The 26,176-nt window shown below is 33.4% G+C and overlaps 1 protein-coding gene and 1 long non-coding RNA gene across 2 annotated transcripts in view; both read left to right on the plus strand.

Moving 5' to 3' along the window:
• The window catches only part of LOC127286187 (probable serine/threonine-protein kinase DDB_G0272282), a 77,390-nt gene that overhangs the window by 26,524 nt on the left and 24,690 nt on the right, over positions 1 to 26,176 (plus strand). The window lies entirely within an intron of this gene.
• Positions 17,821 to 18,401, plus strand: LOC127286188 (uncharacterized). Its single transcript, XR_007843707.1, has 3 exons — positions 17,821 to 17,941; positions 18,104 to 18,210; positions 18,289 to 18,401. It is a non-coding gene; the product is annotated as an uncharacterized LOC127286188 (long non-coding RNA).

The raw sequence follows: 26,176 nt of genomic DNA on the forward strand, positions 1-26,176 counted from the left end.
TACACATGAACAAATATTGTACTTATAACACTTAAAACTAAGAACGAAAAATCTCGCACGCATGGGGGATCGAACCCTAAACCCTTAGAACGCAAGTCAGATACGCATACCGCACAGCCGCGCTGGCTTGAAGTGCTGACTTGAAGTAGTTCACCTAATACAAAAGTTTTGATTTCAAAGTTTGTATTATCTATTGATCACGAAAATAAAATGAATTTATTCTTAAATTTTTTAAACTCACAAAATTTTTTCAATTTTTACAAAGATTTAATGAAATAAAACTGGATATCAATTTCAGTTAAATATTTTTAATAAATTATTTTTACCGTAAATAATATTAAAACAGACAAAAATGATTGATGAATTACATAATTAAAAATAAGTTAATAAAAGACAACTGTAAAATATGAATGGTAAAAAATTTTTTAAATTTAATATTTAATTATTAATAATATTTAAAAATTACAGTGAAAAAATTACGTTTGCTTTATTTTTAAAACTATTAGAAAAAAATTCTCAACTTATTGTTATTGTATGCATGATAAATAACTTAATGCACATATTTCAATGAGTACTAAAATAACTAAAAAAACATAAATATATTTTATATAGGTATATAATAATACATTACAATTACATCCAAAATTTTGAGGGAAAGTATTCGAAAGAAATTAATATACATTTTTTAAAATAAAAAATCATCGTTTTCTACCTATTGGAATAATTTAAAGACTTTTTCATTTAATGTTTTTTATCACCGACATAGTACTGATTCGGTGAGAATGACAGTGTACTGCCAGTACTGGTTTTAATATTTTTTTACCTCCGACATAGTACTGATTCGGTGTATTAGTCAGTACACTGCCAGTACTGAAAGTCAATACCGACAGCCAGTATTGGATCAGTACCATGCCGGTGTTTAATTACGGCGAGCTACGGATATTTCTACTTGGGCGGAAATAGACTATAATCTGTATTCAACTTTGGAATTAGGTGTATAATTTAAGTTACACGATCTAATTTGTATCGTATTTGTAACTTTAGTATTGGGTGCAACTTTAGTCAAATTTCGAATTTGATTCTAAGACCCACTAATTAATTTTTGTACGTTACAAATTGTATATTCAACTTTACGATTTTGGAAATTACAGAATAAATTTTAATTCAACTTTTCGATTGGAATCCTAATGTATTCTGTAAAAATTAGAAATAGTTTTCCATAGTGCTGATAAATCATATATATGGTTTATTAGAAAAGAGTCTAAAAAAGAAAAAGAAAAAAAAAAAAAAAGTCGACTTCCCTAGAAATGTGTTGAGTTCAAGGCGTAACTCGAGCGCTTTGTTTGAAACGATACGCACGAGCTGACGTGCATTGCAGACTCATAAGTATGCCCACGTAAGTACACAAACACACAGGCTCTGTATGTACATATAAGCACACATGTATACCTATATGGCAGCCTGTCGGCGGCCCGTACTTGTACGGGACCTTTAGCGGCTTCTCGTGAGTCTCAGTCGGGACGATCAATGACAACCTCTGCGGCTGCTCCCTCTCTCTTTCTCACAAAGTAACATCATATGTCGACATCTCTCTTTCTTCTTCTTTCGCGGCTTTCAAGCCGTATATATACCCTCTTCTTGATCGAGATAGACGCGCGAGAGGCTTAGCGCCGAGCAGCAGAGGCGGACACAAGTAGTACGGGAGTATTTCTCTCTTTCAGTCTAGAGAGAGAGAGAGAGGAAGAAAGAAGTCGAGTCTCTAAAGGAGTGGAACAAAATGAGGAGAGAAGATTGTTGAAAGAGGAAAAGAGAGAGAGAGAGAGAGGGGCAAAAAGAGGGAGTTGGGAGAATTGAGGGGGATTGGAAGGGCAGGAGGTTGCGGGAGAGAATGAGAGAGAGAAAGAGGAAGACAAGTACCGGCACAGCAGCCTGTCTGTGCCTCTGCTTCGGAAAGTGACTAATGACTAGCCGGCCAGACCTACTCTGCCACCCAACGTGCCAGAAGGAGACTAACAAAGCTCGGTGAAAGAGAAAGAGAGAGAGAGAGCTCCGTCTTTCTTCAACCAATGCCGCTAGCAGATATCTTGGGCGTACGGGTCGTTATCTCTCACACAGCCCTCGACGACGATCAACCATGAAAAATGACTATCGGAAAAGAAATACTTCACCGGCGTATATACCACACTGCTAAGTGCGTGTGGTACTTTAAATCTCCTTTTTCTCTTTCTCTCTCTTCTCTCTAACTCTATCTTTCTACATCTAATACCATTTTTTTTCTTCTAAAAAAGATCTATATAGCGATCTATGTCTTCTGAATAATTTTTACACAAATTCGTAGCAATCGATTTTTCCTACATAATTTTTAGATAAATTAGTATTTCCATCTGGGAGTCGATTATGTAAATCCATTTTTATTCCTACTTTCACATTTTCCAATGTCCATTCACCATTGACATTTTCAATTCCATTTTTTTCAATTTCCACTTTTGTCAATTTCTATACATAATTCCGTTTCTAATTCCACTACGACTAACTTCTATTTCCATTTGCACTTTTTCTGAATACCGCTTATTTCAATTTCCACTTCCATTTTCACTCACAACTTTTTCAATATTTATTCCCACATTCATCCGCATTTTTATTCCCACTTCCACATTTTCCAATGTTCATTCACACTTTCATTTCCATTTCCACTTTCGTTTTTTCACATTTCCTTTTCCACTTTTTTTAATTTCTATTCATAATTCTGTTTCTACATCCACTTTTACCAATTTCCACCTTCTATTTCCATTTACACTTTTTCTGGATACCCCTTTTTCCAATTTCTACTTTCATTTCCATTTACAATTTTTCCGAATACCCCTATTTTACAATTTCCATTTCCACTTTTTTTAATTTCTATATTCATAATTCCATTTCTACTTCCACTTTTTCCAATTTCCATTTCCACTTTTTCCGCGTATCCCTTTTTTCAATTTTCACTTCCTTTTCCACTTTTTTTTAATTTCTATTCATAATTTCATTACCACTTCCACTTTTACTAACTTCCACTTCTATTTCCATTTACACTTTTCCCGAATACCCCTTTTCCCAATTTCCACTTTCATTTTCAATTCCACCTTTTCCAATAGTTATTCCAACATTCATCCTCATTTTTATTTCCACTTCCATTTTTATAATTCACTTTCCTCTTTTTTTTTTTAATTTTCCACTTCCACTTTTCCTAATTTCCATTTCTATACTAATTTCTAATTCTACTGCCGCATTTATACTTTTTCTAATTTCTTCTTTACCACTCGAATTTAAAAATTAAGAAATCAGAAATTATTAATAAAATTGTGGAAAGGGAAAATTTGATAAAATGGAAATAGAACTGTGAATTTAAATTACAAAAAGTTAAATGGAAGTTCGAATGGAAATTGGAAAAGTGAAAATAGAAATGAAAGTGTTAATAAACGGTAAAATGGAAATTACAAAACGTGAAACTTGAAATGAAAGTGGAAATAGAAATTAGAAAAGGTGGATGGAAAAATGGAAATGGAAATTAGAAAGAGGCAAAATGGAAATTGAAAATTGATAAAAGTGGAAGTGGAAATGGAAGTTATAAAAAGTTAAAAGGGTAGTGGAATTGCTAATTAGAATAAGTGGAAATCTCATAAAATGGAAGAGGGAATGGAAATTGGAATTAGTGGTAATGAAAATAGGAAAAAGTGGAAGTGGAAATAGATGTGGATATGGAAGTGGATTTAGATAATCGATCCCCCTGGGGGTCAATTATGACGTAATTTCACTTCCATTCCCACTTCCACTTTTACTAATTTTCATTTCCACTTCTATTTCCACTTCCATTTCTACTTCCATTTTTCAATTTTCATTTCTAGTACGATTTCGACTTCGACTTTATTATTTTCACTTTTCCAATTTTCATTTCTAGTACAATTTCGACTTTTTTATTTTCATTCCCACTACCACTTATTCTAATTTCCACTCACAATTCCATTTCCACTTTTCTAATTTCTACTATCACTTTCATTCCCACTTTTTAATAATTTAACTGAATTCATTCTCATTCATCAGAATTTTAAATTGATTTCAATTTGGAATTGTAAAAATTGTGGAAATAGGAAATGTAAATTAAAATTTGAAAAAGTGGAAGTAAAAATGAAGATTGTAGTAAAGTGGAAATGGGAATGGAAATTGCAAAAAGTGTAAGTAGAAATAGAAGTGTTAATGGAAAACGGATAAAGTGGAAGTGGAAATGGATTTACATAATCAAACTTCTGGGGGTCTATTGTGAAAATCTGTTTTCATTTCCACTTTTTTTAATTTGAATTCCCACTTCCACATTTTCTAATTTCCACTACCACTTTTTAATATTTCCAATTTCTGTTTCCACTTCAAATTTCAATTCCAATTTCTACTCCCCTAATATTTAAGTTTAATTTTAAATAGTATTGGGGGTAGAAATTAAAAAAATTGAAGGTAGAAATAGAAGTGGGAATGGAAATTGGAATAAAGAGGAAATAAAAATGGAAATTGAATAAAGTGGAAGTGGAAATGAAAATGGAAATAAGAAAAACTAAAAATAAAAGTAAAAATTAGAAAAAGTATATGGAAATTTTCACATTGGAAAAGAAGGAAATAAAAAGTGGAAATGGAAGTAGAAATTGGAAAAAGTCGAAGTGGCAATGAAAATTGGAAAACAGGAAATGGAAATGGAAATGGAAATTATGTAAAGTGGAAGTGGAAATTGGAAATAAGATAAGATTCCACTACATATATATTAGAAAACGGAATTCAGTTAAAAATTTCCATTAAAATTTGTAGAAGGAATTTTAAGTTTAGTTTAGAATTCCGATTGCACTTCCATCACGCCACTATAAAAATTGAAAATTAAATCAAAAATTGATACTAAATTCCAACGGAATCACAATAGAAAAAAAATTTCAATGCCGCAGCAAATGAATAATAAGAAATAAGAATAAGGGAATCAGAATAAAAAATTTTTTCTTCTCTTCTTACTCACTTGTCTCAATATTTACCTGAGCCGCGAGTGCGCGAGTCATTATTATGATTCACGATTATGTACCACTGTAAATATATATACACTTTGTACAAAATTACAAAGCGCAACGCACTACACAACATCATAGTGATGAGTACAGGTTTCAAGTTCCGTTTGCTGCGCGGAGTTATTTTAACGAACCCTGCCAAGACATTCGCAAGATATTATTTCTTTTTTCGTATACCTACACGATTTATATATATATATATTAGGACCAAGTATGATGAATTTTCAAAGAGTGTATTATTATCACTCCAAAAATGTATCGTTTTCCATGGAAATGATTATTGAGGGCAAAAAAAGGGCCAGACGTAATTTAATCCCTATATGAGAAAATCAAGTATATATACATATATAAAAGACGTGTTTATAAATACAAACATATATACTACACCTTTTGAAAGTTGTATTCCCTTTTGGGAGTGGATGATGAGTTTGTTCCAACTACTGGTGTTAAATGCCACCCGAACCTGCAAGATATCCATTATTACTCATTGGAAAGCTAGAATTTCCATCAATTGTGGTTAACCGAGGGTTGAACCCTATTGTGTGTTGAATATATATATATAATATATATATATATATATATATATATATATACATATATTGTCACCAGCCATCGAGTTTTGTTTGTTGGTCATCTGCACCTGACTGTTTGGCATTAGAATTCGCAAGCCGAGTGTATAATATCGATCTGGAAACCCTTGTCCTATCATATTGTATTTAAAAGAAAACAATATTTTTTTTCTTAAGATTTTAGAAAATATTTTTCACCTCATGTTTGGTACCCTTTTCAGAAATTAGCTAATCCGTCCCTGAATTGCAGGAAAACAGGAAACCCAAACTGAGCCACACCAGGACCTAGTCAGAGCCCGGTTTTGATAGACTTTAATCGAAAATAGAGCTTCTGCAGTGTTCTCAAACGAATTAAAAATTTAATGCCAATGGCTTCCCCATCCAGGCCCTGTTAGCGCCAGTTCGAAATTTCTGCACAATACTCTATTTAAAATGGATACACGTAACAATAAAAATTGTTTTGGATTTGAAAATTAGTCCCTTGCTAAAATTCACCTATCTCCGCCCCTAATCTGGTTGGAATAGGGAAACCTTGCCCGCGCCACACTAGAGCCTGGCCAGGCCCTTGTTTTACCCGATTTCAAATTGTATTTTTCGACGTGGGCCCTCTCAGCGCCTGTACAAAATTTCTACTCGAACACTTTAGAGTTGACTCATATGTGTAGAAATTTTGAACTGGCCCTGGCAGGGCTCACGTCGGGATGCCTCAAATCGGCATGAAATAAGAATCCCTACAGGGGCCATAGAAGAAGCCCTATTTTGATTAATATCGATTGCTCGGCCAAGGCCTGGTGTGACCAGGCCCTAGCCAGGCAGGCAGAAAATCGTCAATTTGGCCCTGACCTGGCTGAAACAGGGAACCCGACCGGGGCCAGATCAGGTTCCGGTTTTAATCAATTTTCATCAGAAATAGAGCTTTTTTGTGACAATAATTTGCAAAAAAATATCGTACTATTGCGGCTTGGACAATGATTTAGCGTTACATGCAAATTAGAGGCTTCCCGACTTGGGCCCAGACAGGGCCTGTTCAACCTTTCTTCACGTGACACTTCAAAATTAAGAGCTATTAAAAATTGTATCAGCATTTAAAATAGAGCCCCATGTATGCCAACCTGGCTCTGACCTGGTTGAATCAGGGAACCCAACTGGGGCCAAATCAGGCTCTGATCGGGCTCTGGTGTTAACCGAACTAAAATAGGGTTTTTTTTTATATAAAACACCGGCAGGATTTAGTTTTTTTCACGGTTCTGAGGCAGCCCTACTTGAGCCCTGCCAGCGCCCTTTTAAAATTGCCAGCTAACAAATATTGTACCGAATTTTAAAATGTAGTTCACATTCCGCAGATTTCATCTCCAAATGAAAAAAAAACAAATGAGGAAACTAAAAATAAAAATCCCAATATTTAAATATGAAAAATTTTCAAGACCCTATAAAGGATATATATATATGCTACGTCTACGAATAAGTATCATATTGTCACACACTCGCAGAGATCTATATAGAAAGTTTTACGATTCGTGAAACTTGGAAATTTCTCTCTCTATGTGTGTGTATATATATATATATATATGAGTGTCACGGGTGTGACGACAGTAGAGTATATACGGAAAAGTTAGTAAGATAAGAATATGGGAAGCAAGGCGACGTCAACCCAAGAATGTAACAACCGGCGCCTACTTCAAAAAGCATTCTCTATCTCTCTAATACCTGCGCCTCATCATTATGCGTATGTATATATATAGGGTTAATTTCTATCTCGAAAATAAAAAAAAAATTCCACGAATTTCGAAATATCGAATATAGAATTAGTTTTCACGACAAAAGAATAAATTTTGCAATATACTTGAAGTGCGCGTTGATGATGATTATATTCAAATGATGCACGATCAATGATTCATGAACAATTCCACACACGTGTCACACACGTATATATATATATGTATGTTTATTGTTTGCAAGCCTCTCTGCTTTGGTAATTCGAGTGATGTAAGCCCTGAGACATGTAAATATACAGTGCTACTAACCGTGTAGAAATTGTAATCGGGCGCTAGCAGGGCCCACATCGGGAAACTTTAAATTCGCATGAAATATACTAAATCCGTTTGGGGCTACAAAAAAGCCCTATATTTCAGAGCCTCATTAAAAGTGTTTAAAACCTGCGCCCGACCAGAGCCCTGTTTCGCCCTAGTTAGGTTCCCAATTTCATTTTGGTACTATGGTTAATTTCGGAACGGGACTATATTTTTAAAGCAGGTAGAATTTTTGCTATCTGTTAATTTTTTAGCGTCCCGTGTAGAAATTAAAAACGGGCATTATCAGGGCCCGAGTCGGGCAATCTTAAATTCGCATGAAAAACTAATTCCGCTCGGGCGCTACAAAAAAAGCCCTAAATTTAAACCTCATTAAAACTGTTTGAAACCTGCGCCCGACCAGAGCCCTGTTTCCCCCTGGTTAGGTTCCCTGTTTCAACCAGGTCCGGGACGAGATTGACATATTAATGCATATGGTATAACATATTTTAGAATTCGGAAGAATTTGTGTTGCATTCCGTGTATGCAGGAATATGGCTCTGACCTGGCTGAAATAGGGAATCTTACCAGGGCCAAACCAGGCCCCAGTTTTAGTTGATTTTAACAGGTCTAGAACAGCATTTTTCGTCGCCTCGATCAAAGTTAGTGTTTTATACGAATTTGATGCTTCCTGACTTGGGCCTAGCCAGAGCCCGTTCAAAATTCCTTCACGAAACTTTTTAACATTAACATGATCCAGTAGAGAAATTTCGAACGAATTGTAGCATTTTGGAAATCCATAAGTTCTCCTGAAATGTGATCGAGACTGCGTAAAAAGCCCTATTTCGGATGAAATCGCTTAATAATAGCGGCCCGAACGGAGCCTGATTTGGCCCCGGTTTGATTTTCAGTTTCCTTTTGGGTCCAGGATCATCAGATTGGTGAATTTCGGCACGGGACTCTATTTTTAAAGAAGGTAGAATTTTTCTTATCTGTTAATTTTGTAGCGTCCGGTGTAGAAATTTCAAACGGGCGCTGTCAGGGCGCACTTCAGGAAGCCTCAAATTCACAAAAAAAGCCAAATCCATTTTCTGCCATAAAAGAAGCTCTATTTCCACCTGAAAATCGCCAACCTGGCCCTGACCTGGTTAAAACAGAGAACCCGACCGGGGCCAAACCTGGCCCTGGTCAGGCTCTGTGCTTCATCCAGGTCAGGGGCTAAATTAGCGAATTTTTGCAGCAGACTATAATTCAAAGTCTGGTAAAATTTTTGTTGGCTGTCAATTATGAAGTATATTTAGCCGAAAATTTTGAATGAGCGCAGACAGGGCTCAGGTTGGGAAGACGAAAATTTGCTTTAAACACTATAAATCTAGTCGGCGCCAGTACAGAAGCTCCGATTTTATTTAAAATCGGTGAAAACAGGGGCCTAATGAGGCCCTGGCAAGGTTTCCCTGTTTCATCCACATCAGGGGCGAAGATTGTGTAATTTTTGCACGGACTGTATTTTATGTTTTGTTACCTATCAATACAGACGCGATTTTAACTCACAGATGGGACTCTATAAAGAGTCCCGTGCCCTTTTTGGAGTTGAAGCAAAGGAAGTCGATGCTAAAAGGGAGTTAATTTTGTAAATTTTTTCTTATTAATTTTAATTTTTACCCTACTGTAAAAAATTGAAAGTTAGATTTAACTCCCAATGGGAATCTATAAAAGTCCCACTTTTTTGAAGTTGAAAAAAGGTAATTTTATTTGCCAACGAGACTCTTTAAGAGTCCCTCACCTATTTGGGGTAAAAAGGGAGTTAAATTCCTAATTGGGACTCTATGAAAATCTCACCTTTTTGTGGGGTAAATAAATGGACTCTATAAGAGTCCCATATACCTATTTGGGGTAAAAAAGGAAAGTTAGCTTTTTATTCATAACGGGACTCTATAAGAATTTCATTTTTTTCGGAGTGAAAAAAGGGACTCTATAAGAGTCCCAACTTTTTAGTTCCTAACGGGACTCTATAAGAGTTTTTTTCGTGGTAGTTCCTATTTTCGTGGTGAAAAAACGGACTCTCTGTAAGAGTCCCGTACCCTTTTGGTAGTTGAAGCAAATTTTATACGTGTTAATGTTAAAAGAATTAACTTCAGTAGTTGTGATTTTTAACTCGAAAAAATTTTACACCTTACCATAAACTACTTTACAGTGTACAAAAATACATTTTTGACAAATGGTATAACACAAAAGCAGTAATCACTCATGTACTGATAAACCTTCTTGTCTAATTTTCCTCCAATCAAATATCGATTGTCGGCCATAGATTGTGAGGTAAATATATAATCTCTCTCTACAGATAGAGATTATTATCATTTCACGTCGAAACTAAATATATATTTATCAGATATAGATGAAGAAGAAGAAGAAGAGAGGGTGAAAAGATTATCAGATTTCGGATGAAATCCATCCGGAATAATGAAGTCCGCTAAAGTGTTGAGGACAATGATTGTCGACACGTGCAAACACACACACACACAAATGTTGGGGCCTAAAAGTCCATTGAAATCGCAGAGAGTAGGATTTAGATCGGTGTGTGGTGAGCAAAACTCTTGAGTGCGATCGATTGGAGCAGGCGCTGGGTTTGTGGGGCGCGGCTTAGGTATTCCTGGGTCACCCGGTATAAATGTCGTCGCTTGCGGGATCGTGGCTTTGGGTGTTTAGCAGGCCGCAATCGTCCGGCTGCACTGCTCTGGCGTGTTGATTCTCCGCTTGTGTTTATATGTGTGTGTGTATGTGCTTGGGACGGCCCGAGCAGCTTGGCCAGGCTTTTTGGTTAATACGGCTCCTCGACCCGACCCTGAATATTCTCTCTCTCTCTCTCTCATTCTCCCTTTAGTCGAACCTCACGTTAATGAGGCACACGCACACACGCTTTCGCGCACGCGTACCCTCCTGTTATAGCCTTCCATGTGGCCCCTCCTTCTCCCCCCCCCTTGACACGTCGAGCAGTCTCAACAACCCCCTCTCCTCCCCCTCCTCTTCTTCCACCTCGCTAGCACACAATGCATATACACAACGTCACACTCTCTGTCTCTTTTTATTTCTCTTTCACTGCCTATTGGTGCCTACGCGTTACGATAATGACACACTCCAACATGTATATACTTTACACTAATGTATGTATGTATGTATTTTTTTTTGAAAACCTTTTTTTGTTGGTGTAAGATGTGGATTATTGGAGTTTAGGAAATTGTAAAAGGTGTGTACTGGAGTTTAGTTTTAGGTTAGGTTATGAGACTTTTTTTTAAAGGGATTTAGTGGTACAGAATATCAGGAATCTTTACAAGGAGATTTTGCGTCAGTCTGTCTGTCCGTCCGTTCGTTTGTCGTATACATATATCTCTTCCAAGAAGTAGTAGTGGCAGGTTTCATTCAGACTTTATGTATATGTAAAGTTGAAGCGAATGTGGTTTAAAGTTGCTATTAAGTAGGTTCAACGTATCAAAAATGTAGGTTCAAAATAGTTTTATCATAGTTTCAAAAAAAAGGTCTAAAGTAGGTTCAAAGTAGACTAAACGTAACTACAAAGTATATTTTAGGTATAGATTCAAAGTAAATAAAGCATATAGGTTCAAAGTAGATTCACTCTGTAATACCAAAGTAGGTTCAATGTAAGTCGAGATGTATAGATAAAATAGAGGTTCAAAGCAAATTTAACGTAACTCCAAAGTAGATCAACTTAGGTTCAAAGTAAGTAAAATAAAGGTTTAAAGTAGGTTTAAAGTAAATTAAACATAACTCCAAACTAGATTTTACGTAGGTTTAAAGTATGGTAAAAAATATAGAGGTTTGAAGTAAATTTAACATAACACCAAATTAGATTAACGTAGGTTCAAAGTAGATAAAATATAGATTTAAAGTAGGTTCAAAGTAGATTAAACGTAACTCGTAAGTGGATTTTACGTAATTTCAATGTATAGGTAAAATATAGGCTTCAAGTAGATTAAACGTAACTTCTAAGTAGGTTCACAGTATAGGTAAAATATAGGCATATTTAACATAACTCAAAGGTAGATCAATGTAGGTTGTAAGTAGGTTAAATAATAATTGAAAGTATAGGTTCAAAGTATATATTTAACACAGTTTCAAAATAGGCCCAAAGTAAGTAAAAACTATAAATTAATAATATTTTATCCACTGTAAAAAGAAATTACTAAAACAGTACCGATTTTAGCTATCAAAATAGAACCAGTTCTATTTCGTTTTACAGTGTCGTAATAGGTTCAAAGCAGGTTTAACCTAACTCCAAAGTAGATAAACCTATATTTAAAGTATAATATAAAAAATATAGGTCCAAAGTAGATTTATCACAGTTTTTTAAAATAACTTCAAAGTAGATTGATCATAGTTTCAAAAAAGGCTCGAAGTAGATTACTGTAACTCCAAAGTAGATTCAACCTATAGGTTTAAAGCAAATAAAATGTAGGTCCCCACTTGGAAAGATTCCCCGGAAAGTGCAACCTGGAGGTTCTATCAGAATTCCGCCGGAACATCCAACGTATTTCCGTCGTAATTCCATCGGAGTTCCAAAGAATTTCCGATGGGATTCCGACGGAATTCCGACGGAATTAGGACTCTAAAAATTTTGAAAAAAATTAATCGGAATTCCGTCGGAATCCCATCGGAAATTCTTTGGAACTCCGATGGAATTCCGACGGAATTACGTTGGAAGTTCCGGCGGAATTCTGATAGAACTTCCAGGGGGCACTTTCCGGAGAAACCTTTCCAAGTAGGTCCAATGTAGGTTCAAAGTAGAAATTCAATATATAACTCTAATGTAGCTATTTAAATTAGGTTCAACGTAGGTTCAAAGTAGAATAATTATGTAGTTTCAAAGTAGGTCTAAAGTAATTTAAAGTAGATTCAAAATATATTAATCATAGTTTCATAATAGGTTCAAAGCAGATTTTACCTAATTCTAAAGTAGATTCAACGTATGTTCAAACATGGTAAAATAAATGTTCACTGTAGGTTCAAAACAGATTCAATGTAACTTCAAATTAGTTATTTAATGTAAGTTCAACGTAGGTTTAAAATAGATTAATCATATAGTTTCAAAGTAGGTATACATAAAGTAGGTTCAAAGTAGATATTAAACTATACGTAACTCCAAAATATAGATTTTACGTAGGTTCAAAGTAAGTGAATTATAGGTTTAAAGAATAGGTTCAAAGCTAGATTTATACCACGTACTTTTTCAAAATAGGCCTAAAGTAGATTGAAAATAGAGTAATAATAGTTTCAAAAGAGATTCAAAGCAGATTTAACCTAACTCCAAAGTAGATTTAACCTAGGTTCAAAGTATAGGTAATATATATTGTAAGTATAATAGATTTAAAGTAGATTTATTATACAAATTCAAAATAGGTTAAAAATAGATTTATCCAAGTTTCAATATAGGTCCAAAATAGTTTCAAAGTAGATGTATAATAGTTTGAAAATAGTGTCTGGAAAGTGACTTACAGGTTTGAATTAGCACAAATTTTGCACTAGTTTTGGCAAACAATATACTGGCTTACTATTTTTATTCAGTACTAGTTTAGGTACTGGCAAGTAGTACCTGTGCTTTATACAAGCTAACAGTATTGATTTATTACTACGTTGGTACTGCCAAACAGTACTGGCCGCATACTGGTTAACAGTATAAATTATTATTAATACGTTGGTGCTGGATAAAAGTATTTATTTACCATTAATTTATTACTGGCTGCATATACTATGTCTTACATTGATTTACGACTACTTTGGTACTGGCAAAAAAGTACTGGCCGCATACTGGCTAACAGTATTGATTAAACATAAATTTCCTACTAAGTAACTATAAGTTTTAAACAGTACTAATATTATGCTTAATATATGCATGTACGTACAAGTGTATATACATATATCTGGCATCAGTTGCAACTGGCACAGGAGAGAAGAGAGAGAGAGAGAGAGAGAGAGAGAGAGAGAGAGAGAGAGAGAGAGAGAGAGAGAGAGAGAGAGAGCTACGACTACTGTCATGGGCTCGCGCCAACCGCGACCGATTGTAATTGAACGCGGTCGCTTAATCACAGGAGAGACCCGCCTGCCTTCCTCTGACAACACGCGGGGATTTTTTTTTCCTTCTTGTTGCATATATATATATATAGATATATATCTGTGTGCGGTATACTTTCAGGTGTACACCAGAATGCGGTGAAATCGATTTCTTCTTGCCGCCACCGATGCGATAGGCCTCACTCTCAATTCCTGTTATTTTCAACTTCTGTGTATACTTCCTCAATTATTATGTGATCTCACCGCGGAAATTTTTTTTCTCTCTCTCTCTCTCTTTTTTTTTATTGAAATATGGATGCGCGGATGAGCCGCCGTGTCTCCACAGAGAGATATTAATTCTGTCCCAAAAAAGAAAAAAAAACATTTGCCTGCTTTTGACTTATTCTTAATGTAAAAAAACGCGGGGGGATATGATTTTATTTTATTTTCTTTCAACATTATATTTTTGCTAAAAACAATACTGTCAAATTTAAACTTTGTATACTGTCAGACAGTACTGATTTAGCAGTATAGATTAGTACTGGCAAACAGTACTGTCAAACAGTATGGATTTAGAATTATAGTTAAATACTTGCTAACAGTATTTATACTTAATATTATAGTTAAGTACTGGCTAACAGTATTTAAATTTAATACTAATTCAAAACTAATTTTACACTACTTTAGTACTGTCTGACAGTATTGATTAGAAAGTATTAATTTAAAATTAGTTAAATACTGGCTAACAGTACTGGCTAACATTATTGATTAGAAATTATAGTTTACTACATGTTACAAATATATTTATTTAACACTATAGTTCAGTACTGACATAAAGTACTGGCAAACAGTATTTATTATGCAGTAAGTTAGTACTGGCTTTATACTGAATATCAGTATTGTTTTCGCATTAGTTTGGTACTGACTAACAGTACTGGATTTATATACTGAATAACAGTATTTATTTAGCACTATAGTTTACTACTGGCAGACAGTATTTATTTGAGACTAACTTTGTACTGGAAAACAGTACTGGTTCTAAAATGGCTAACGGCTACTAACTTACTGTCGTTGATTTAGAAACAGTTCAGTACTGGCTATATACTGGTTAACAGTATTGACTTGGCACTTATTTAGTACTGTCAGACAGTAATTAAATAAGACTAGTTTAATACTGCTTTTGTACTGGCTATCAGTATTGTTTTAGACCCAGTTTAGTATTGGCAAACAGTACTGTCTCACAGTACTGATTAGACATTACTTTAGTACTGTCTAACAATACTGTTTTTATACTAGGCTAGCAGACTTGACTTACCACAACTTTGGTACTGGCTAACAGTATTAACTTTTAGCACTAATTTAGTATTGGCAGACAGTAATTATTTAGGACTAGTTTAATACTGGCTTTGTACTGGCTAACGCAATTTTTGCTATAGTGTAGTACTGGCAAACAGTACTGGTTGTTTAGTTGTCAGTTTACTACTGACTAACAATACTGCCTTTATACTGGCTAGCAGAATTTACTTACCACAACTTTGGTACTGGCAAAAAGTACTAGCTGTATACTGGCTAAAAATATTGTCTTGGCACTAATTTAGTACTGGCAGACAGTAATTATTTAGGACTAGTTTAATACTGGCTTTGTACTGGCTAACGCAATTTTTGCTATAGTGCAGTACTGGCAAACAATACTGGTTGTTTAGGTGTCTGTTTACTACTGGCTTTATACTGGCTAGCAGAATTTACTTACCACAACTATGGTACTGGCAAAAAGTACTAGCTGTATACTGGCTAAAAATATTGTCTTGGCACTAATTTAGTACTGGCAGACAGTAATTATTTAGGACTAGTTTAATACTGGCTTTGTACTGGCTAACGCAATTTTTGCTATAGTGTAGTACTGGCAAACAGTACTGGTTGTTTAGTTGTCAGTTTACTACTGACTAACAATACTGCCTTTATACTGGCTAGCAGAATTTACTTACCACAACTTTGGTACTGGCAAAAAGTACTAGCTGTATACTGGCTAAAAATATTGTCTTGGCACTAATTTAGTACTGGCAGACAGTAATTATTTAGGACTAGTTTAATACTGGCTTTGTACTGGCTAACGCAATTTTTGCTATAGTGCAGTACTGGCAAACAGTACTGGTTGTTTAGGTGTCAGTTTACTACTGGCTAACAATACTGGCTTTATACTGGCTAGCAGAATTTACTTACCACAACTTTGGTACTGGCAATAAGTACTAGCTGTAAACTGGCTAAAAATATTGACTTTGCACTAATTTAGTACTGGCAGACAGTATTTATTTAGCCCTAATTTACTACTGTCTCTATACTGGCTAACACTATAGTAATAATATTATACCTTTTGTTCTCTATTAAACTAATATTCGAACTATACTAACATTTAGTATCCTCTTACTGTCATTGTATCAGTACAATATTTAACCAAATTTACTTTAATATTCCAGTATTACTTCCTGTATTTTTCGACGCTAGACGCTAGTTCCTATATCGGTACTGAATTAATAATGATGATTTATCACATATAACCATAGATTTTAGGCAATTTGTTTTAGATTTACTGGTTTTTCACTATACGCGTTGTCACAAAGTGGCAAAATTCGGCTCTCGCACACTCTGTGTTTGGGATGTATATAACGCGATTGCCTTTTTACGGGCCACACGGGTGCGGCTCAGTGTTTACTCGACGTGTTGTAAGAGATTAATTCTGTCCAGGCGCCCTCATTTTTTTCCTCCTTTCTCTATCCGCACTGTTGCTCTTATAGTAAGAGAGAGAAAGAGAGATGGGGGGAGGGGGAAAGAGAGAGATTCCGCATTCGCAGTAATTGCTGTAGGAAGCCACGATTTTTCCCTCTTCTTTTTTTTTGAAGAAAAAAGAAATCTTTTTTGTTCATATATATACACTGTTAGAAAAAATTGTAAATTTACAACACTTTCATACAGAAAATGATTGAAAATTTCAAAAATTTGTATATGAAATAATTTCAAACACAAATGTTTGAAAGTGTTGTAAATTTACAATATTTTAATACAAAAGTGTTTAAATAATTCAAAATTTTTTTTATGAAATAATTTCAAACACAAATGTTTGAAAGTGTTGTAAATCTACAATAGTTTAATACAAAAATGTTTGAATAATTCACAATTTTTTTTATGAAATAATTTCAAACACAAATGTTTGAATGTATTGTAAATTTACAACACTTTCATACACAAAGTGATTGAAAATTTCAAAAATTTGTATATGAAATAATTTTTAATACATATGTTTGAAATTTTTGCAAATTTACAACACTTTAATACAGAAAATATTTGAAAAATTCAAAAATTTGTTTATGAAATAATTTCAAATACAGTTGTTTGAAAGTTTTGTAATTCTTTAACATTGTCATACAAATGTGTTTGAAAATTTCAAACAATTTTATATAATATAATGTCATATACAAATATTAGAAAGTATTATAAAACTACAACATTTTAATACATAAAATTGTCTTAAAGTTTCAAGTATTTATAATGAAATTTGTAAATTATAATAAATATTTATAAATAATATTAAAAAAATAACCTAACGTATGTTCATAATCATCTTTTGAAAGTACAATTTAATTTGTTTAACAAACAGATAAAGTTAACAAAAATAATTTTTTGTTCTTAATTAAGAAAACTTATTTCAGTGTACAATGCAAATGATGTTAAAAGCACAAAATCACATTTTTAAATTATGATGAAAATTGTAAATAAACACTACAAAAATTATTTAGTTTTAGAAAAGATTTTATACTCTATAGTAAAAATTTTTCATTCTACAATAAATATATAAAATATTTGAAATATTTTCTCGTTTTAAAAGGATTCGCGCACATCTGGTTCGTCTTAGGATGCGACCACCTATAGGGGTTTCTTATTTCAAGAGGACCTATTTTATGAGTTTTTCGGTACTAGTTTTTTTCTTATAGATTCGTTTATACTAAAAGTTTGTGAATTCTTTCGGTTTGGAATATTCACAGGAAATGTTGGAAAATTGTAAATTTTTTTGAGAGACTTTACTCAGAAAGGCCTTCTCAGCGTCAGTTGCTCTTGAGCATTTGCCCAAGAATATACTGATTGAACCAGCGTTAAAACTGTTTAAAATAAAAATTATTGAAGTGAGTTAAAAAAGTAAATTAAATTAAGTAAATTAAAGGACTACATAATCAAGGTAAATAAAATTAATAATAATAATAATAATATTTCATTTCATAGAATTTCGATTTATCATACTTCAGCATAACTTAGGTTTTTTTTAACAGTACAGTACTCTTTACTGGAAAATTTTCTTTTTATTTCTTTACATCTAATAAATTGAATCTTAAATTTTCAGGTCAATTATTATAGGATGAAAATACGGAATTCTTTGTTATTTGCTTATATTATGTATTTGGTTATGCCATCCTAAAAATTGAAGAAAATCTTGGAATTTTTTCAGAGGTAAGACTGCATTTTTGGATAAAAGCATGTTTTTCTATTATATATCCTGTATATATTTACAGTTATAATCTTTTTCAGGGATTTATGAATATAAATTCAGCAACAAGGAACAAAAGGAAGGATTGAGTAAAAATACCTAACTTTGATTATAAATTAAGCGTCGTATATAATTTATAAAAATTGAAAATTTTTAATCAATGTGTAATGTTTATAACTAAATTAAGATTTTTGTCTTGCTGAGATTTTTACTTGAAAATTGTCAAGTCCTTATGTACTGTAAGTTTGTTAAATAAATATGGTGAATAAACATTTTAAAACTATATGTTTCTAATTCATTTCATTTGAAATAGCCCGTTTAATGCGAAAAAAATATTCTGAAAAAAGTACAAAATATTTTTAAAAGATTAAATTAAAATGTACGGTATTTCAGACAAAAAATTTGAAATTTAAAATCAAAATGTTTGAAATTTCAAATAAAAATAAACTGAATTTCTAATAAAAGTATCTGAAGTTTTAAACAAAAATGTATAAAATTTCAAACAATAATTTTTAAACTTAAGATAAAAATATTTTGGATTTCATACAAAAATTTATGAAATTTCAAATAAAAGTGTATGAAATTCAACACAAAAATGTATGAAATTTCAAATAAAAGTGTATGAAATTCAACACAAAAATTTATGAAATTTCATATAAAAGTATATGAAGTTTCCAACAAAAATGTATGAAATTTCAAATAAAATTATATAAAATTTAATACAAAAATGTGTTAAATTTCAAATAAATGTATATAAAGTTTCAAACAAAAATGTATGAAATTTCAATTAAAAGTGTATGAAATTTTAGATAAAATTTTTATATTAAATTTAAAGAAAAGTGTTTGAAATTCTAAATAAATGTATTTAAAATTTAAATCAAAAAATTTGTATTAAATTTCAAAAAATGTGTTGTAAATTTAAAAAATTGTATGTGATAATTGCTTCACACACTTTTGTATAAAATTTCGGTCAAAAATTTTTAACAGTGTAGTGTTGATTTCGGGTTTAATATATATTACAAAAATTTGTATATGAAAATAAGTCGCACTGATTCAAATATGTATATTAAATGGAAAAAAAAATCTTCAGCTGAAACAGCGTTAAGTTTCACTGCAACAGCGATATATATTTTCACTAAAATATGCTAAAGTTTTCGCGCTATTCTATAGAGAAACATATCGCTGTTTTAGATAAAGATTTTTTTTCCCGTGATAAATAATGGAAATTTTTTGCCATGGCCCAGATCAGAGCCGGATCTGATGTCCGCTCAATTAGGAAATGAAATGCCGCTCCTGATGTGGCCCTGATTAGGAAATCCGCATATATTTTCTTGTCGCTCTGATATTGGGCATGGCGTTTCATTCCCTACTAGGGCCCTGGTATGCCAATTTATACACGCGGGGAATGAAACAAAACGTTATAATTTTGTTTTAATATAATAAAATTTGCATTTTTAATCTTATTATAATGCCGCATATACAATGGAGAAATATACGTAAGTTACAGATATTTACATGTCACTTACGTATATATGCGTTTTTCCGTTGTAGGGCAGTACTAACAAAAATGACTTTTTAACCTATAGTGTACTAAAAAAAACATATTTTATAATCCTAATTTCATGGTTGTATTTTCAGTATTTGTTTTCAATCCGCGTAATAGTGATATACACAAAGCCATAGTAAAGATTCTTGGTTAATTGCGGAATCTGATATATATCTGTTTCGAATTTGAAAGCCAATCAAAATACGTCTACTTTTAATAATAATAAACATAATAATATTAATAAAAAATAAAATAATAATAATAATTAATAACAATTGTTATTATGTTGAAAAAAATTTGGGAACAGATTGGATGAAATTTGGAACAATTGAAACTGTAATGAATCATTAATTGCGCTTTTTTTTTTTAATACGGTGTCGAAAATTTTCAACTATATATATCGAACGATGTTTCTGTGTACGGGTCAAGGATCGTATATATATAAAGGGAGGGAAAATAACGTCTCGGCGAAAACGACGAGGCGGGTGATAAATTGTGACGGTTTGTCTGTTAGTGCGAGAGGCTTTCGCGGAGCAGTTTCGACGAGCCAATGGATGCGGGATGAGGCGAGGGAGCGAAGGAAACCGCGGTAAAGTAGGTGCGCTCTTCTTCAAAGGTTACACCGACATCTACTCGACCGTCGGTCCCGCTCTTAACTTCTTCCTCCTCCTTTCTCCTTCTCACCCTCTTTACTTCTACTTCACAACTACCTTCTGACTGTATCTCTAGAGTTCTCCGACTCTCTCTCTCTCTCTCTCTCTCTCTCTCTCTCTCTCTCTCTCTTACTCTTTAGCAATGTCTCGCTCTGCTAACTTTTCGCCCGCACCGCTGCTGCCAAGCAAACCTACTGAGTGGTGCAAAAATAAGAGCCGCGCGCGGTTAACTGTCTTACGCACAATGTTTTTTTTTCTTTTCTTATTTAAATATAAGGCAATGTAATCATGAGTGGACCACGTTTTGTTTTTCGTGTATATTAACTTTTTTTTTTTATGTATACTCTCTAAATCTGTATTAGTCACTTTTGACTAATTCAATAGCAGCGATTTGTTTATTAAAATGAATTAATAACAGTAATGATTAATTTTTAGTCAAAATGACTAATTTATTAGTTAAACTAATTTGTAGGTTATGTTACATGACTAAAAGATTAGTAGATTTATGTCTACTAAATATTTTAGTAATTTTTTTTTACAAATAATTAGTAAAATTTGACTGTTAAATTAGTTACTAAAAATTAGTTATTTTCTATACTAATTGCGAAATAGGGCCGATTCGTTCACGGTTTGACTGTTAATTAGTAGTTTTCTACTAATTCAGATTTAGAGAGTATAAATAATTATAGTTAACTTCAATACACCATTAAATAAGTATATAGTGAGTAAAACTATAGGTTACAGAATTTTTTTTTACTGCCATAGAAAAATTTTCTCGACGCATTTTTTAAAAAGTCTTTTTTACCGACTATTTCCGTCAAAATTCATTAAATATAAAATTTAAATATTTATTGAATTATTTTTCTTCGAAAAGCAAAAAGATACATATTTTTAAGCACTTTTGGAAAATGAGATCCCAAAAATTTTTCCCTATATATACTTTGCGTTTTATTATTTTTTCAATCACTTGTTCTGAAAACAAATATATGCGCACCTATTACAATAAACATTTTTATGCAATAAAACCTTTATTACATATGTATTTTTCTAATTTTCTATTTTCTTTTATGTTTCAGGTGAGTTAACACTACTGTTTGGGTATAGCATTGGTTTTCATTATATATAAGGTATAGTAAGAAAAAAAAATAATACTTTTAAATCTTTTGCCGACGAAATTTTTATATAAATTACGTATGGTTTCCATGGCAACCGTTACCATGACAACTGTTTCCATGGCAACCGTTTCTATAGCAACCGTTTCCATGACTATACCATTACCATAGCAACCATAGCAATTCACAAATAATGTAATTATAAATTATTTATTATATATACAAATAACTTTTGATTTGAATTTAAAAAGCCACGAAACCTTTGATGTAGACGCTTTGCGCCTGCTTCTTTTCCTGATTTTTTTTAATATATTACTCTCTAAATCTGAATTAGTAAAAATATTTACTAATTTGAATATTAGTATGACTCACTTTTTGCTTCTGAATTAGTAAAATTTTACTAATTATTAGTAAGTTTTACTAACAATTAGTAAAATTTAACTAATTCTAAAGCAAAAAGTGAGTCACTAATTTAAATTAGTAAACATTTTTACTAATTCAGATTTAGAGAGTAAAAGAACCTATAATAAGAATTGTTTTAACTATAACATAACCTAAACTAATCTGTAGTTTAGATGAAAATTCTTCATTTATGTTGAAAAATTGAGTTTTTATGCTATAAGTTATATAAAAAAATATTAGATTTAAAATAAGTACGATTTTACCCCTGGATATAAAAAGTTACCTCTTTTTAGTCATAGAGGGGCAATTATATAAACCCTAGGGAGTAAAATAGTCATTTTTACATCCAAAAAATAATTATTATTATTACTACAATATTAATAATAATAATAATAATAATAATAAAAATAAAAATAATAACAATTATTATTATTATTATTATTATGTATGGGACACAGATTAATCGTGTAATCAAAAAAAAGAACGTTTATAAATTTATATAGTATAAAAACTTTGATAGAGTCCAGTCTGTGTGTTATCAAATATTGCAATTTGATAACCTTTAGATATTTTTTTCTTAACACTATATATAGACAAGTATAATTTTTGTCATTATGTCAATATTTCAAACGCTACCAAAACGCGTATACCTTAAAATAAGATACTTCTTTTTACAGTGGAATTTTCAATTTAACATAAATTTTTGACATAACCAAAATGATTTATATAATTTTTTTTTTTTGTTTCTTATTAGAAAAAAAATTACCAAAACCTGTAAATCACTAAATTATGATAAAGTTTAATTATAAACAGAATGCGTCTTGAATATAAAAACTTATTTGTTATAGAAATAAAATATTATTATATCCATAATAGAATTAATGATTGCGGTGTATATTTAAAAAAAAAAATTTTTCCTTCAATTCAAACCCGTGCATAAATTTTGCCAGGGTCCAGATCAGGGATATGGCCCTGATTTGGAAATACAAATTTCCTGGTCGCACTGATTTAGCCCTGATCGTATGTGACGTTTTATTCCCTATTAGGGCCCTGATAGGGACTATTATATTATATTATTCTTGAAAGATTTCACTAAAAAGTATATATAATTGACACACTGAGAGAAAAGATTGGTTGGGGTTACCATTTTTAGTTAGTAAACTATACTGCTGCTAATTTATTAGTTATATATATGGTTAGTATTCTTATTGTTTGGCATAACTATTTTATTAGTTGGTTTAACAAATTAGTTTGTTAGAATAACTATATTTAATTTTACCTTACTAACAAAATGGTTAGGCTGACTAACTAAATGGTAACAGTAACTAATATAAATTAGCAAAAATACTCTAACTAACGAAATGGTAATCTCAACCAATCGTTTTTCTTAGTGCAGATATTTCAGCCCTGCTTGCATTTCCAAACCTGATGATCATGCCTGTTAGTTAACTCGATTAGGATGATCAAGGTTGATCAGATTACCATTCCATATATTTTATAAATACAAAAATAATAAAAAAAAGGAAAGACAGCGAAAAACATAGAAGAGAGAGAGAGAGAGAGAAAAAAACTAAAAAAAGTAGAGAGAAAGAGAGAGAAGCAAAGCATTGCAATAATTGTATAAACCAGGATTTTTCAAGGCCACACATATATACACATATAAAAAGTAACCAACATATACGTAAACCGGTGCTTCATCCGTTCCGAATAAGTGTCGTGAACCCGCATCAGGACGGGACAATTTCGGCACGAGAGTTGTTGCTTGCAGAGACGACGAAACGAGTATATATATATATGTGTGTGTGTGTTTCGGGGACGACCAGATTGGAAGGGGAAGAGTGAGAGGGTATAAGGGATCACCTGAAATCTGAACAGGCGCGGTTCAATGCGTGACGCGGCAACGCAAACAGAAATCCGACACGCCATCCAGATAGACATACGGATGGGTGGCGTTGGTGATGTGTGTGGTTGAAGGGGGATTGGAGAGCCATTTGCGTTGACTGCGGATCACTACCCGCCAACCTCTCCCTCCCTCCCTACAATCCACCCACCTACCCACCCTTGCTACATCATTCCGGTTTCTAGTGTCACCGAGAGCATGGCGTGAGGGTGAAAGGAAATGCGAGCTGTTTCACAAAGGGAAGCCTTTTTGTGACAGAGAGAGAGAGAGAGAGAGAGAGAAGAGAAAAATAGTGTATTTGTCGATTTCCTCCCCTCTCTTCGATTTGTTATTTTCTTGATCGCTTCGTTTCCCTCAAGATGCGATAATACATTTCCCCTATTGCGGACGCAAACCCTCTCAAGGTTAAGCGAATGCTTTATCGGAACTTCCCTCCCCACTCTCTCACTCTCTTGAGTTTAATTAGATTTTCTCGGGTTATCTACGTTTTATACGTTGGTATTGTTTAAATCACAATTGAATACAGAGAAGAACCCCCGAGAAATTAGGTTCCGAAATCTTGTGCTGGAAATTTGACATTTACATTTTGAAGTTTCTTGAGGGAAATTTTGGAGATTCTAAATTACTTTTGATGTGTTTTGAAGCTTAAAAGTTGGATTAAACGGCGTTCCGTGACGAATTCAAAATGTGGGAGGAGCCTAAGGTCCTTAACATACCTATATGTAGGCGTTCCGAAATGTGGTAGAAAAAGTGGAAGGAGTCTAAAATTTTTGGGGTCGCATTATAGCACTGTTTTTGTACCACGTTCGATAAGTGGGAGGAGCGATTATCAAAATAGGAGGAGCCTAAGATCTTAAGCTCCTCCTACTTTTAGAATTTGGTAAGCGAGCGTAAAATTACGAAACTCCTATAATGCGTCTAAAAGATAAGCAGAAGAAGTTTTACGTCATAAAGTTATCATGATTCTGTGCGGTTGGTAAATTTGAAAAGTAGGAGGGGCTTCTGATATTTTAGTCGCTATATACGCGGTGCTTAGCATAGACGGTACCAGTTCTTAACAAGACACGCCTACCAAATTCTACAAGTTGGAGTAGCCAAAGCCCTTTCAGTCACTAAGCAGGCGGAACTTAGAGATAGACGTTGTCAAATTCTACAAGTAGGAGGAGCCAGAGGCATTTTAGTCACTAAGTAGGTGGTGCTTAGCGGTAAGCGATGTCAAATTCGACCAATGGGAGGAGTTTAAGGTTCCCAAATAGTAGGAAGGGCAGTTAAAAAACGCCCACGTACTAAATTCGACAAGTGGGAGGAGCCAAAGGCCTTTCATTCACTAAGTAGGCGGAACTTAGCGAACGGCGGTGTTAAATATTTAAAGTGGGAGGAGCCAAAGACATTTAAGTCACTAAGTAGGCGGAGCTAGGCAAAAGGCGTTGTCAAATTCTACAAGTGGGAGGAGTTTAAGGTTCCCAAATAGTAGTAACGGCAGTTAAAAATCGCCTACGTACTAAATTCGACAAGTGGAAGGAACCAAAGACCTTTTACTTAGTATGTAGGCGGTGCTTAGTGGTAGGAGGTACCAAATTCCACAAGTGGGAGGAGCCAAAGGTAGGGTTTTTGGTCTCTCAATAGGCGGTGCTTAGCGGTAGGAGGTAGCTTATTCGACAAGTGGGAAAAGTTTTAGAATGTCGTATTTGAATCAGGGCGGTTCATATCAAAACGCTCTTTTATCAAATTTGACAAATTCATTAAAAAAAAACCCTTGTTTCAAATACAAATGGGAGGAGCCAAAAAACTTTTTGGTCGTTATGTAGACGGTACCATTTTTGACAAGTGGGAGGGATCTCTGGTTCTCGGATTGCATAACAGCGGTACGTGAAAAACGCCCCCCGTGCGAAATTTGACAAGTGGGAGGAGCCTAATCTATTTTAGGTTGCAATATAGGCGGTCTTTATCACGACACGCCTACGAAATTCCGCAAATGGGTGAAGCCTAACGTCCTTATACCGAAATATAAGTGGTTCTTAACAATACACGCCTACCAAATTTGACAAAGAGGAGGTGCCTAATCTTTTTTATATCGCAATATAGGAGATTAACACAATATGCCTACCAACTTCGTAGAATGGGTGGAGCCTAACAAAATTCGTCAAATGGGCGAAGCCTAATTGTTTGGATCGTAATGTAGGCGGTTCTTAACAAGTCACGCCTACTAAATTTGACAAATGGGAGGAGCCTAACGACTTTGGACTGCGATGTAGGCGGTTCTTAAGAAGACACGCCTACAAAATTCATAAAAAGGGCGGAGCCTAACGGCTTTAA

Source organism: Leptopilina boulardi, unplaced genomic scaffold, assembly GCF_019393585.1.
Source record: "Leptopilina boulardi isolate dan_hultmark-lab unplaced genomic scaffold, ZJU_Lbou_2.1 LbouV2_351, whole genome shotgun sequence".
Taxonomy (NCBI): domain Eukaryota; kingdom Metazoa; phylum Arthropoda; class Insecta; order Hymenoptera; family Figitidae; genus Leptopilina; species Leptopilina boulardi.